Genomic DNA, 13,391 nt, shown 5'->3' with positions numbered 1-13,391 from the left:
TGGAGCTGTTTGGGCAACACATGGACCAAACTTGGAGAATCACACAGAGTATCAACTTGCTGTTGGCATATACCAACTGGGGCAGTGGTTCCCATTAAGCTAAGCACTGGGGAACTCCTGTTTTTCAAAAGCCAAGCCATGGGCCCCCTAATTTTGAAAATGTTGATATCTCTATGGTATATTTTGTAATGTGAATGGTGCCATTGATCCCCTGGGTAGGGGTCTGCAGACTACCAATTGGGAACCACTGGTCTAGGGTATGTCTTCACTGGAGGACAAACAAGGTACAGCATTGCAGAGTGTAAATCACTTCTGCCTACACAGTGTATAACTGAAACTTTGGATGCGGGTGGTGCTGTGGTCTAAACCACCAAGCCTCTTGGACTTGCTGATCGGAAGGTTGGCGCTTCGAATCCATGTAACGGGATGAGCTCCCGTTGCTCTGTCCCAGCTCCTGCCAACCTAGCAGTTCGAAAGCACTCCAGTGCAAGTAGATAAATAGGTACTGCTGTAGTGTGAATGTAAATGTCATTTCCGTGCACTCTGGCTTCTGTCACAGTGTCCCATTGTGCCAGAAGCGGTTTAGTCATGCTGGCCACATGACCCGGAAACACACTATGGACAAACACCGGCTTCCTTGGCCTGAAGCGAGATTAATACCGCAACCCAATGGCCCCTTTGGACTTAACTGTCCAGGGGTCCTTTACCTTTACCTATAATTGAAACTATCACTAACTGTAAGCGGCTCCATCATGCAAGGGGTGCTTCTCTCCCACCCACCCCCCATCCAAAGCTGTTAAGTTTGTAGAATCTAAGGTTATTCATGCAGTGTTTCCTTGAAAGTTCCAATTGTTACAGAACTGTTTCCTCCTTTCCATTGAAAACCTGCTTAGCTGGAGTGGTGGGGGAGCGAGGGGATTTCCCAAGACTTCTGCCCAGTTTGAAATATGTGCATGGTCACAAAATCCTCTAACCATGGAAACTTCAGTTACAGATAGGTAGCCGTGTTGGTCTGCCATAGTCAAAACAACAAAAAAAAAATTTCCTTCCAGTAGCACCTTAAAGACCAACTAAGTTAGTTCTTGGTATGAGCTTTCGTGTGCATGCACACTTCTTCAGATACACATGGAAACTTCATTCAGCTTATAGGCCTCAAACAGCAACACTTTAAGAAGGAGCCATTGCTCCTCTTCCTATACATGGTATTCTTTGTTCCTCTCACTCAGGGCTTTTCCAGACAATCTGTGGAACACACATTCCACTTTGTTTGCAGGAAAGCGTTGGATGACACTGTTTCAAAGCAAGTGTTTTGTCTCCTACACTTTCCAGTACATTTCCCCCTTTGTTCTCCTTATTGCAAAAACACCAGTCTTTTGGGGAAGTGGGTTTGTTGCACATGACCTCCTACTCAACTGTAACTGGGTAACCTGAATTTGCCAGTATGTAGTGTGGAATCTCACCCCCCAGCAGCAAAAGTCTGGAAGCCCCCTTCACTTGCTGCTTGCTGTTGATATGCTGCTCTGCACCAGAACCTAAGACAAGCCTGCTGGAGTGTGAGGTGAAGCTGAGAAACAGTGGCTGGTCAAAAGTCACCCAGTGAGCTTCATCAGTGCATGGGGATTTGAACCCTGGTCTCTCAGATTCTAATCTGACTCTATTCTACTTTGGTCAGACCACACCTGGAATATTGTAAAAAAAGGGGGGTAAAGGTAAAGGACCCCTGGATGGTTAAGCCCAGTCAAAGGCGACTATGGGGTGCAGCGCTCATCTCGCTTTCAGGCCGGTGTTTGTCCACAGACAGCTTTCCGGGTCATGTGGCCAGCATGACTAAATCGCTTCTGGCACAATGGAACACCATGACAGAAGCCAAAGCTACCTTTTACCTTCCCGCCACAGCAGTACCTATTTATCTACTTGCACTGGTGTGCTTTCGAACTGCTAGGTTGGCAGGACCTGGGATAGAGCAACAGGAGCTCACCCCGTTGCGGGGATTTGAACCACCAACCTTCTGATCGGCAAGCCCAAGAGGCTCAGTGGTTTAGACTACAGCACCACCCATGTCCCAGTTACTGTGCCCAGTATTGTGCCCAGTTCTGGGCACCACAGGATATTTACAAGCTGGAATGTGTGCAGAGGAGGGTGACCAAGATGATCAAGGCTCTGGAAACCAAGCTTTATGAGGAATGGTTGAAGGAGCTGGGTACGTTTACCCTGGAAAAGAGGAGTTTGAGATGAGATATGATAGCTATATTCAAATATCTTAAGGGTGAAGATGAAGCAAGCTTGTTTTCTCCTGCTCTGGAGGGCAGGACTTGAACCAATGGCTTCAAGTTGCAAGAAAGGAGATTCTGACTAAACATCAGGAAACAGCTTCTAGCAGTAAGAGCTGTTTGACTGTGGAACGGACTCCCTCAAGGGGTTGGTGACGCTCCTTCCTTGTAAGTTTTTAAGCAGAGGTTGGATGGTCATCTGTCCTGGATGCTTTAGTTGAGATTCCTACATTGCAGGGGATGGAACCGGATGACCCTTGGAGTCCCTTCCAGGTCTACGATTCTATGACTCCAACTACTACACCACACTGGTATCATAACTAACAGTAGCACCATGAACTTGGCCTGGTAGCAGATCAGCAATTAGTGCAAGTCTCTGAGAAGATGTGTTAAATGCTGACCAGGTTACCACTTCTGTCAGCAACCATGCTGCAGCACTCCGTGCTAACTAAAGCTTCTGGATCAAGTGCAAGACAAGCCTTGCAGAGAGTGCATTGCACTAAGTCAATCTTGAAAATAGCCAATGCATGGCCAAGCTCACCTGGTCCAGGATTAGCCATAGCTGCTGTAGCAGTCAAAGATGGTAGAAGGTGCTTCTCACTGTTGAGGCCACCAGGGCCTCCAAGGATAAGGCTGTATCCAGCAGCACCCCCAGACTATGAAGATGGTCCTTTATGGGGAATGCAACCCCATCCAGGGTAAGCAATTGACCAATTTCTCAGACATGAGAACTCTTTACCCAGAGTGTCTTTGTCTTGCCAGGGCTCAAGCTCAGCTGGTTTTTCTTCATCCACCACACTGCTGCATTCAAGCACCAGTACAAGGCACCAGTCCAAGGGATGTGGGTGGCGTTGTGGTCTAAACCACTGAGCCTCTTGAGCTTGCCAATCAGAAGATCAGTGGTTCGAATCCCTGCAACAGAGTGAGCTCCCATTGCTCTGTCCCAGCTCCTGCCAACCTAGCAGTTCGAAAGCATGCCAGAGCAAGTAGATAAATAGATACCGCTCTGGTGGAAAGTAAACGATGTTTCCATGCATTCTGATTTCCACCACAGTGTTCCATTACGCCAGAAGCAGTTTAGTCATGCTGGCCACATGACCCGGAAAGCTGTCTGTGGACAAACACTGTTGGGATACTGCCAGGGAGATAAAGTCCATCTGAGCCCCCAAGCTCGGTGCCGGACGATCCATCGACCTCCCGTAGTCAGGCAATATCAGCAATTCAGCGACACTAAGCCTCAGGCTTAGTGCACACTATAACAGCAGAATTCACACAGCAAAAAGTTGCACAGCATGAGAGCAGAACATGCATATTTACAGTTTTATTCAGCGTTGGTCAGAACAAAGAAAACATGACCGTCTGCTCCGACTGCTCAGGCAAAACAGCAGAAAACGAAAGGAACTTACAACATAAACATCCTGTGAGACAGGAAATGCGCAGGCTGTTATACAAACATCCTGCTCCCTTTTAAGGTGGAACGGAAATATCCTAACATCCTCCCCCTTTCCGTGTAACCTGTAGTACCTGTGGTTCAACCCAATTGCAACCTTTGTGCGTAAACCTTAAGTTGTTCTCTGTTAACAACCTTAGACAACAGATCAGCAGGAATTTCATTTCCTGGCATGTAGGACACCTGAATGAGTCCTTTCTGAATACACTCTCTTGCACGATGTAGCTTAATCTGCAAGTACTTGGTCCTTTGCTTGCAACTCTCCGAGTTCAGCAAAGCCAAACAAGATCTATTGTCTTGATACACTTGTATAGGACATTTCACAGAAACCCCAATGTCCTTAAACAGTTGCATCAACCATTCACAATCCATGAGTGAAAATGACAGAGCATTGAGTTCTGCTTCACAGGAACTTAGGCTAACTGTTGTCTGCTTTTTGCACAACCAGTCAAACAGGCAGTGGTTGTACATGTAGCACACTCCAGAAGTGCTTGTACCATCCGTGGTGTCACTTCCAAAACTTGCATCTGCAAAGATTTCAAGACCTCCAGTCTTCTGACTGGTGAACCTCAGCCTGTAGTGCATAGTCCCTTTCAAATAGCGGGCTATGCGCTTCAGAGCTTTCCAATCCTGAACAGTAGGATTGTTAGCATGTCTGCTAAGCAGGTTAGTGCTTACAGCAATGTCAGGTCTCGAACATCTAGCAATGAAATTCAACTTGCCTAGAATGCATCTGTACAGCGTTGTGTCAGAAAACGCTTCAGCAGTACTGTCTACCTGGTAACCTGTCACCATCGCTGTGTCTGCTGGGTTTGCATCAACCAAATTCAACCTGGTTAATACATCAGCAATTTTCTGTGTTTGGTGTACCAGAAAATTACCTGCTTGGTCCCTCTCCACCTGCAGAGAAAGATAGTTGGATACCTCACCAAGATCCTTCATGTCAAAGTGCTCCTTCAGCTGAGCTAGGGTGCTTTGGTAAAAAGCCTGATTCTTCCAAAACATCAGAAGATCATCAACAAAACATAAACAATACAGTTTGTTTTGCCCCTCCTCCTTGACAAACACACATGGATCAGCTTTGCCCTGGTGAAAACCTAGAGAAAGCAATGTTTCAGTGAGTTTTGTGTTCCAGCACCTGGCACTCTGCTTGAGACCATATAAGGATTTCCGCAGTTTACAGACCATTCCCTTCTGTATCTGCATTCCATCAGGTGGAAGCATGTACAGCTCCTCCCCCAAAATTCCGTACAAAAAAGCTGTATTTATGTCATGATGGGAAACATGCAGTTTCTCCTCCGCAGCGATCTTGAGCATCAGCCGAATGCTCTCATATTTGACCGTGGGTGAGTAGGTCTCGTGGTAATCCTGCCCTGGTACCTGTGAAAAACCTCTGGCAACCAATCTGGCTTTGTGTCTGACAACCTTGCCATTCTGGTCTGTCTTGGCCTTGAAGACCCATTTGCTGCCAACCAGTCTCATTCCTGGGACTACCGGTACCAGCTCCCAAGTTTGGTTCCTGTTCAAGGAATCAACTTCAGCCTTCATGGCATTAAGCCAAGGCTCAGCATCTTTAGAGGTTAACTCCTGGACCTCTTTGAAGCTTGAAGGTTCCCACACCTTCTCTGAGCTACTAAGAACAGCAGTTGCCGTCTTAGCAAACTCATCAGCAAATCTCTTCGGAGGTTTGCCTTTGGTCGCCCTTTCAGACCTGCGAACCAGACGCAAGTCTTCTGGACTCATCTCCTCCTTCTTAGGAGAAAAATGACCAATGGTGAACAGTGGTTCTTCCAGTTCATTGTCAGACTCATCAGATGGTCTGACTGAGGCTTTTGCGCTCTTGTAGTCTGCTGTGTCATCACTGTCACTGACAGCAGCAGCAGCGCCGCCCACTGAACTGGAATCCGAACTCTGATCATCATCATCATCATCATCATCATCATCCTCAGTTTCCTCAGCTTTCTCAGCATGATCTGCTTTCTTCACATCACCTTCATCCTCCTCTGGGTAACTCTGGAAAATTCCCACATTTCCCCCCCACTTAGGATTGTACTCAACACTCCTTGTGAACTTTATGGATTTTGAGTTAGTCATCCATACCCTGTATGCACCTTTTTCGTACCCCATGAACAAACCATGTGCCCCACGCTTCCCAAGCTTGTTGCTTTGTGGGGTGTGCACCCACATGTCAGAACCAAAGATTCTCATGTGCTTGACATTAGGTTTCTTACCAAACATCTTCTCATAGGGAGTACAACCAATAGGTGATGACAGTCTCCTGTTAAAAGTGTAAACAAAATTCGAGAGAGCCTCCCCCCAAAACCTCTCAGGGAGATTGGCATCATGCAACAAGGTTTTTATCCCTTGCAGCAACGTTTGATTTGCTCTCTCCGCAAGCCCATTCATCCATGGCGATCTAGGCGTTGACAAGTCATGCTGGATTCCCTTCTCAGTCAGAAAAGCTTCAAACTGCTGAGAAGTGAATTCCCCGCCTCGATCAGTAAACAGACAACCAATACGTTTACCGTGAGCATTCTCCAACCAAGCACAGAATGCCTTGAACCTAGGAAATGCTTGCGATTTCTGCTCAAGCATAAACACATGAATGTACCTGGAAAAAGAATCAATTAGAACCATGAAGTACCTTGCTCCTCCCAAAGAGGGCGCTAAAGGACCTACCAGGTCTGCATGAACTAGCTGGTAGGGTTTGGAAGCCTGCCTGCTAGACTCCTTGCCTTTTGGAGCAACCTTCACCTTGTTCTCTGCACAAGAGACACATTTCATGTGAAATTTACAAGGTTTGATGTCCAAACCTTCAACCAACTCAGGCATCTTGGCTAGCGCTTGCCAAGAGAGGTGACAAAATCTGCGATGTGCATCATGAATGCATCCTGCATGAAGAACCTTGTTAGTTTGTGCAACACAACAAGAATCAGCATTAGACATAACAGCATTGTCATCATAAGTTAGACTGAACAAACCATCCATCAACTTTGCATGCAAAATGTCCTCTTTGCCTTTTCTGATGACACAGACAGTCCTCTTGAAGGAAACCTCAAAACCACGCCCATTCAGCTGTGGTACACTAATCAAATTGTCCGCAGCTCCTGGAACAAAAAGTACATCTTTGATGGTAGTATTCAGACTTGCAAGTTTCACAGTCCCAACTCCTGCAGCTTGCAAAGTCCTTCCATCAGCCAGCTGGACCTCTCCATCTTGAGGTGTGAAGGAGATGAACAGATGGCGGTCTTTGGTGAGATGGTGCGTGCACCCAGAGTCAATAACAAATCTGGCCTTGGCCTTGTTTCCCACCGGCGTGGGCTTTTGCAGCTTGCCTTTAGCCTTTGGTGAAGCTGTGCCAGCAAACATAGCCGTGTTTTCCACTGGCGAGGGCTTTTGCAACTTGCCCCCCTGCTCCTGGCCATCAGACGTGCCTTTAGCCTTTGGTGGAGCTGTGCCAGCTAACATAGCCTTGTTTTCCACTGGTGTGGGCTTTTGCAACTTGCCCCCCTGCTCCTGGCCATCAGACGTGCCTTTAGTCTTTGGTGGAGCTATGCCAGCAAACATAGCCTTGTTTTCCACTGGCATGGGCTTTTGCAACTTGCCCCCCCGCTCCTGGCCATCTGCAAGCATCTTGCTCTGTTTACATCTGGTCTTCCGGCCTCTGCAAAGGCTCTGACCTTGGTTCTCCCGAGAAACAGAGCTCTCAGCTGCCGACTCCTTGGCTCCCCCTGGAGGCTGGAATGCTGCCTGGGATGACGTGGCAGTCTGCTCCCCCTGCAGCTTGCAATCGGTGCCCTCAGCATCCCTGCATTCACTAGCATTCTGGGAAACAGCCAGGACCTCCGATGCATTCAAACACTGGGCTGGGATTATTGGCTGGTGGGCCTTTTTCAAAGCATCCCACATGTCACGTGCCGTGAGATTTCCAGCAAGCGTCTTTATTTCCTCCAGAGAGACGGATAAAACTATAATATCCACGGCCCTCGAATCCTGGGCCTGCCATTTCTCTGTCCGAGGAACTGGAGTGGCTTCTGATATAGTATGCCAGACTCCAAACTGACGCAGCAAACTCTCACACCATTCTGCCCAGCTCTGATAGTTGTGCCGATTTAACTTAGGGCACTCAGTGGCCTCCGAAGCTTGGAAAAACTCCATTCCAGCTTTTTACGTGAGCCGTTATGCCTCCAAAGACTTCTTATCTCGGCAGCTCATAAATCACGATGCCTCTGGCTCGGCTCCCAGGCCAATTAGTCTTTGCCGGACATCAAAGACTTCTTCCGCGGCAAACAGAAAAGCCTCTGCTTTCGCTTTTCCAACATACCTTTCAGCAGTCTGTCGCTGTCTTACTCTCCTGCAAGTGCTGTGAATCTGGGCCCGAAACCTGTTGTTGGGATACTGCCAGGGAGATAAAGTCCATCTGAGCCCCCAAGCTCGGTGCCGGACGATCCATCGACCTCCCGTAGTCAGGCAATATCAGCAATTCAGCGACACTAAGCCTCAGGCTTAGTGCACACTATAACAGCAGAATTCACACAGCAAAAAGTTGCACAGCATGAGAGCAGAACATGCATATTTACAGTTTTATTCAGCGTTGGTCAGAACAAAGAAAACATGACCGTCTGCTCCGACTGCTCAGGCAAAACAGCAGAAAACGAAAGGAACTTACAACATAAACATCCTGTGAGACAGGAAATGCGCAGGCTGTTATACAAACATCCTGCTCCCTTTTAAGGTGGAACGGAAATATCCTAACAGGCCTGAAGGTGAGATGAGCACTGCAGCCCCATTGTGGCCTTTGACTGGACTTAACCATCCAGGGGTCCTTTACCTTTACCATTACCAAGGCCTTGTGAGTCCAGTGTTATGGATAAATGGAGCTTTGGGGCATCAGCATACCCAAGCAGTAAGCTACCTTCTAGAGGAGTGAGACAGCTGAAGCAAAGAACAGAGACCAAACATCTAGGCTTCCATCCAAGATAGTGGTCTGCCACTCCATTCCAACTGTACCTTCCCCTGCCCACTACCACTGAAACTGGAGCATCATCATTGTGAACTCCTGCTTCCTACCCACCGGACACATTTTAGCTCCCCATCACCATATACGGCTGGGAGATGAGGGTCACAGATGAAAAACTAAGGTCCAACCTCACACTGTCGGGAGGAAGATGGTAAGTCCCATTCGACAAATCAATGGAACATTGAAATGTCATAAGAATGAAATGAGAAGTGGGTGGCAGAGGACTTTGCTTTCACTTTCCAGTTCTTTTCAATGTGTGGACATACCGACAAAAATTGCATAAATTTTTTTTTCTTAGATAGCTGTTTATGCCAACAGCTCATACCCAAGGTCAGCAGTATCCAGGCTGCCTTCCAAATTACTTAAGATGCCAAGCCACAAAATAACCACAGTGGGGACTTTCCCAAGTAACCTTTGGGAATTGCTCAGAGGTTGCCCTGTGCAAACAATACTAGCTTGCTGGGAATTTCCACTTTTTCCTATCCCCCCCCCTCCATTTTCAGCAGTGTGTCTGTTACATCAAAGTACCCAGAGATATAAATGACAGAAATTAGGTAAGCTTGCAGTCCTAACCCCCTTATCTGGGAGAAAAACCCCTGAATAGGATTTTTTCAGTAGACACTGGACCATGCTGTAAAATTGCATTTTTTAAAAATATCATATACAGTATACTAATAGCAAATTCAACTATTCTAGTGTGGATCCAAGCTTTGCAGAAGTATAGAACTGTTTTTAGAAAGGAGGGGAAACCCTACTGATGGTAGGGAAACCCCGAACAGCTAAATGAAGACCAAGTGTACTCTGTTGTCATAAATCACATTTTGAATGGGGGGCGGGCAGTGGAAACAGAAAACCAGGGGAGAAGCAAAATGAAACGGACCATTCGGGAAGAAGGCATTGATGAATGGCTGACACCCTGAACACACTTCAACACTTTGTTGCAGGTCCCACTTGTTTTAACTAAATGGAGAAGTTATTATGCTTCTGATTGCCGTTCTGCACCAAACACAGAAATTCCTGGGTTCAGCCTATGCAAACTAGCCTGACAGGGCTGGTTGAATGCAAGGCATTATAAAACAATGGCCAGACATCTACACATTAAAAAAAGGAACCTTGGGTCTGTAAAACAGGGCTTGCCAAGGATAGGAGAGGGGAAGGTGTGATGTCACACAGGAAAAATGTGCCTTTTTAAAACTAGGCTTGGAATAGGAGACAGAAGGGGAGGAGTTGCTTGGGCTGCTTCTGGGAACAGGAAAGGAAGCTGGCAAAACTCCCTGCAAGGGCTGAAGGGCAGAACCATCTTAGTGAGCTGGCTGAAGGCAGGCTGAGACAGAGGCATAGAGGTGCCTTGGAATGTGATGCTGCACTGCTGTGGCGAACAAGCCCCTCTTGAGATGCAAACCCTGCACTCCCTCCATCTACACCCAGGTGTAAAATAAACCCTGTTTCTTAAAGACATGCTCCCCCAACCCTTTCAAGCACAGTTCTCTCCCGACCCTACCTGGTGTTGCCAGGAATTGAATCTGGGGCCTTCTGCATGCAAGAGCAGAGGCTCTGCAATGGAGCAAAAGCCCTATATCTGCTTGTTTCACTATAAAGCAGGGAGTGAACATTTCTTATGAAAATGATCACGCGGGAGAAGAGGAAGTGAAACCTCCGATGCCCCTCACCTTGTCACATGTAGTTGCATCAAGCCGTTCCCCTCCAGCCTGGCTCACCTCCAGTGTTGGTGCAGAGCTGGGGGAAATGGCTTAGAGCAGTGGTCTTCAGCTGGTGGGTTGGGACCCACAAGTGGGGAGCATGGCCTGATCCAAGGGGGACTGTAAGAGCAGCACAACCACCATGCAAATAGATGGTAAAAGGTTAAGAAATGCAGAAAGAGGGTCCTGGGTCTGAAAAGGTTGACAATACAAATTTAATAAATACGTAAGCAAGATACCAGGCTTAAAAGCATCTGTCCATAGCAAGGCGATGCTGAAGCTTTTAGAAAAGTCAATCTCTGCCCCATTTTATAGCTGAACATAGAAATGCATAGTGTTGTCTCTCTCTCTCTCTCTCTTACACACACACACACACGTTTATGGGATGCTTCACACAAAGCATAACCACTTGTTTTTTTATTGTGACAGCTTTATTGTTTTTATAATTGTGTATTGCATTGCATTGCTCACAGGCAGCACTGATTACAATCAGCATGGTTCCATGCTTGCGTGCTGAGCATGCTGCTTTAAGGAAGTGAGTAGTGGGCAACTTACAAAAGCCAGAGAAACACCTCAATGCTTTCCACATGTGCTGCAATCAGGAAGGTTTTGGGCCTACATGGCAGGGCAGAGTCTCAAACAAAGATGCACTCTCCCAAGCCAGCACCTCTCAGGTGGGTTCCATCACCATTATAAGAGAACCAGGTGAGTTTCAGTATCTCTTTTTCTAGAAAAATAGCACTGCTTATAGCATTTTACTCAGAAATAAGTTTCACTGTGATCAATATGCAGTTACATCAAAAGTCATAAAGAGAGAGGATTAAGACTGGTGAATAGATTAGCACTCACACAGATATTAAAAAATTAAAAGCAGGTTTACTGTGGTGAAGCAGGAAGTCAACCTAACAGAGGATGTTTGCCCAGATAAACATCGCTACTGCAAAAAGCCAGATGGGTGCCAATTTTTCCCCATTATAATTTTGGAATGTGGCCTCAGACATGACAGGACATACCGTATTTTTCGTTCTATAGGGCGCACCGGCCCATAGGACGCACCTCGTTTTTTGGGGGGGGGGGAAATGAATAAAAAAAAATTATTCCCCCCCCAGCCGCGGCTGCCGCCCCAAGCCTTGCGCACACCTGCCCGAAGCTCGGGGCGCCCTCCGGAGGGCTCCGCATGCTTCGGGGTGCAGGCTGCCGCCCCAAGTCTTGCGCGCCCGGCGGGAGCTCCCGCCGGGCGCGCAAGGCTTGCAGACACTCGCCTGAAGCTTCGGGTGACAGGCTGCCGCCCCAAGCCTCGCGCGCCCGTCGGGACCTCCCGCCGGGCGCGCAAGGCTTGCAGACACTCACCCGAAGCACGGAGAGCCCTCCGGAGGGCTCCCCGTGCTTCGGGCGACAGGCTGCCGCCCCAAGCCTTGCGCGCCCGTCGGGACCTCCAGCCGGGCGCGCAAGGCTTGCAGCCTGTCGCCCCAAGCACGGAGAGCCCTCCGGAGGCCTCCCCGTGCTTCGGGCGACAGGCTGCCGCCCCAAGCCTCGCGCGCCTGTCGGGACCTCCCGCCGGGCGCGCAAGGCTTGCAGACACTCGCCCGAAGCACGGAAAGCCCTCCGGAGGCCTCCCCGTGCTTCGGGTGACAGGCTGCCGCCCCAAGCCTCGCGCGCCCGTCGGGACCTCCCACCGGGCGCGCAAGGCTTGCAGCCTGTCGCCCCAAGCACGGAGAGCCCTCCGGAGGCCTCCCCGTGCTTCGGGTGACAGGCTGCCGCCCCAAGCCTCGCGCGCCCGTCGGGACCTCCCGCCGGGCGCGCAAGGCTTGCAGCCTGTCGCCCCAAGCACGGAGAGCCCTCGGGGGGCTCCCCGTGCTTCGGGTGACAGGCTGCCGCCCCAAGCCTCGCGCGCCCGTCGGGACCTCCCGCCGGGCGCGCAAGGCTTGCAGACACTCGCCCGAAGCACGGAGAGCCCTCCGGAGGGCTCCCCGTGCTTCGGGCGACAGGCTGCCGCCCCAAGCCTCACGCGCTCGGCGGGACCTCCCGCCGGGCTTGCAAGGCTTGCAGATAGCTTCCTGAAGCCTGGAGAGCGAGAGGGGTCGGTGTGCACCGATGCCTCTCGCTCTCCAGGCTTCAGCGAAAGCCTGCATTCGCACCATAGGACGCACACACATTTCCCCTTCATTTTTGGAGGGGAAAAAGTGCGTCCTATGGTGCGAAAAATACGGTAATTAAGTCTTACTAGTATTACTTAGTAGAGACATCACCTTGCCAACAAAGGTCCGTATAGTTAAATCTATGGTTTTCCCAGTAATGATGTATGGAAGTGAGAGTTGGACCATAAAGAAGGCTGACTGCTGAAGAATTGATGCTTTTGAATTATGGTGCTGGAGGAGACTCTTGAGAGTCCCATGGACTTCAAGAAGATCAAACTGATCCATTCTTAAGGAAATCAGCCCTGAGTGCTCACTGGAAGGACAGATCGTGAAACTGAGGCTTCAATACTTTGGCCACCTCATGAGAAGAGAAGACTCCCTGACAAAGACCCTGATGTTGGGAAAGATGGAGGGCACATGGAGAAGGGGACGACAGAGGGTAAGATGGTTGGACAGTGTTCTCGAAGCTACCAGCATGAGTTTGACCAAACTGCAGGAGGCAGTGGAAGACAGAAGTGCCTGGCGTGCTCTGGTCCATGGGGTCACAAAGAGTCGGACACGACTAAACGACTAAACAACAACAAGTATTACTTATTGGAAACTTTAAAAAATACTTGCTTATTGGCTAGAGGCAGGTTGATTTCATTTTTATTTTAAAGTCTACTCTCTCAACCTTCTTTAGAAGACAAAGCACACTGCGACTTCCCACTGAATGCTAGGTCTAAACCAAGAATGTTTTCCGGAACCTGATGCTGCCCTCCTCCTTCCAAGCTTGGTATGTGCATGTGATCAAAACCAGGCCCAGAGAGGGAA

General features: G+C 48.9%; 1 protein-coding gene across 1 annotated transcript in view; it reads right to left on the bottom strand.

The window, feature by feature from the left end:
- The window catches only part of CALB1 (calbindin 1), a 185,011-nt gene that overhangs the window by 23,875 nt on the left and 147,745 nt on the right, over positions 1-13,391 (bottom strand). The gene's annotated exons all lie outside the window — the stretch shown is intronic.

The sequence above is a fragment of the Podarcis raffonei genome, chromosome 7 (assembly GCF_027172205.1).
Source record: "Podarcis raffonei isolate rPodRaf1 chromosome 7, rPodRaf1.pri, whole genome shotgun sequence".
NCBI lineage: Eukaryota > Metazoa > Chordata > Lepidosauria > Squamata > Lacertidae > Podarcis > Podarcis raffonei.
Note: the sequence above shows the minus strand (reverse complement) of the source record. Positions and strands in the feature narration are given on the sequence as shown.